This window comes from Lutjanus erythropterus, chromosome 18, assembly GCF_056507025.1.
Source record: "Lutjanus erythropterus isolate fLutEry1 chromosome 18, fLutEry1.hap2, whole genome shotgun sequence".
Taxonomy (NCBI): domain Eukaryota; kingdom Metazoa; phylum Chordata; class Actinopteri; order Lutjaniformes; family Lutjanidae; genus Lutjanus; species Lutjanus erythropterus.
In genome coordinates this window covers 2,129,802-2,131,623 of record NC_139334.1, presented here as the reverse complement: position 1 = coordinate 2,131,623, position 1,822 = coordinate 2,129,802, and the positions used below count along the sequence as shown (strand labels likewise).

Genomic DNA, 1,822 nt, shown 5'->3' with positions numbered 1-1,822 from the left:
ATAGTGAAAGTAAGAGCATTTCCACACGCACAGTGTGAAGAGAACTCAAGTGGTTTTCTGAAGGCTACACAGCTGTTTAGTCCCTTATCAGTGAGGCTAATTGGAAAAAAAGGCTTCAGTTTGCTAGGGAGCATAAATATTGGACTCTGGAGGGATGGAAAAAGGTCATGGTGTCTGGAACAGAGTAAATCTGGACTCATCAGAGTGATGGAGGCATCAGAGTAAGAAAACAGGTGGTTGAATCATCATGCCTAGTACCTACCGTACAACCCTGTGATGATCTGGGGTTGCTTCAGTTGCTCAGGTCGAGGTTAAGCAACATGTGTCCAAAAAATGAGGTCAGCTCACTGCCTGAATATACTGAATGAACAGGTTTTTACATCAGTGGATTTTTTTCTTCCCTGATGACACGGACATATTCCAAGATGACAATGTCAGGATTCATGGGGCTCAAATAGTGAAAGAGTGGTTCAGGGAGCATGAAACATCATTTCCACACATGGATTGTCCACCACAGAGTCCAGACCTGAACCCCACTGAGAATCTTTGGGATGTGCTGCAGAAGATGCAACTCTGGACACAAATAAATGTTGTGACGGTGCATAAGCTTATGCCAGCTAAAGGTGATCAAACCAGATCTTAGTGTGTGACATTTTTTTGGCCAGGCAGTATATAAAGCTACCTACTATGGAGGGGTTGATTTACACAGACATAACTTTATTACAGTCATATATCGCTGTGAGCAGGGTTTGAACCTGCGCGGGGAGACCCCATTGGATTTCAAGTCCAACGCCTTAACCCCTCGGCCATCACAGCGTGTCTTTTGAGCTCTCAATTCACACTTGAGCTCTCAATTCACAGCAGCTAACACTGTCATCAAAATCTGGGAAACCTCACAATGTCAGGACATTAAATTCTGCCGCTACAGGATCTCTCACATATTCAAACAATGTCTTAAGATATAGTTTGATGACGTTGTGTAGTGAGGGATCATGGGAGTTGTGTAATGAGGGATCATGGGAGTTGTGTAGTGAGGGATCATGGGAGTTGTTTTCTTCACTTATTAAAAACCACCATAACAATACCTGATGAAAATCCATCTAACACGAATTCATGCTCATGGATGGGGTAATATTGAAGTTTTATTGACATAACTTTAAGTCCAATTTGCTGACTTCCTCCCTCACTCTCTCATGTAGCTGACGTATCTCATGTTTCCTGGAACTTATGGCTACTAGCTAGCAAAGGCTAGCAGGAAATGCACTGTTACGTTGTTTGAACATTTTGAATAATTAGAGTAAACAACTGAACAAAATACATATCACCCATTCTTGAGAATGGTGACAATGGGATTTTGATTTTTACTCTTCAATTATGCTGGAAAATATATTTTAAAAGATCAAAACCTTGTACCTTGTGCATTTTTTGGATTAAATGAGGATATAAAATGTTAAACCTTTTTCATTTCACAGCATAGTCGTATGAGCAGTTCTCTTAATGTTAATCAAAATAGTATTAGTAATTTGCATTGATTTCAATGACCATTTGCAGGTGCACCTCAAAAGGTCCTGCTGTTTGATGGAAAATGCATATGAACAGTATTTTGTTGAGGATGGAGATTAAAAAAAAGGGGCTGTCCACTACACAGTGCCACAGATGCTACAAAAAAGTGTTATTAACCACCCAGCCATATTTGATTGATTAAAAGAATTGCTAAATATATAAAACTAGGTCTCAAGATAATAAAAAAATTAGCAGTTTTCTCTGCTCTGAAATGCTGAGGGTGTGTCTACTCTGCTTTCCCAGCGTCAGACACCACTAT

General features: G+C 40.0%; 1 non-coding gene across 1 annotated transcript; it reads right to left on the bottom strand.

The window, feature by feature from the left end:
* Nucleotides 1–734: 734 nt before the first annotated feature.
* On the bottom strand, nucleotides 735–816 carry trnas-uga (transfer RNA serine (anticodon UGA)). Its single transcript has one exon. It is a non-coding gene; the product is annotated as a tRNA-Ser (tRNA).
* Nucleotides 817–1,822: the final 1,006 nt, after the last annotated feature.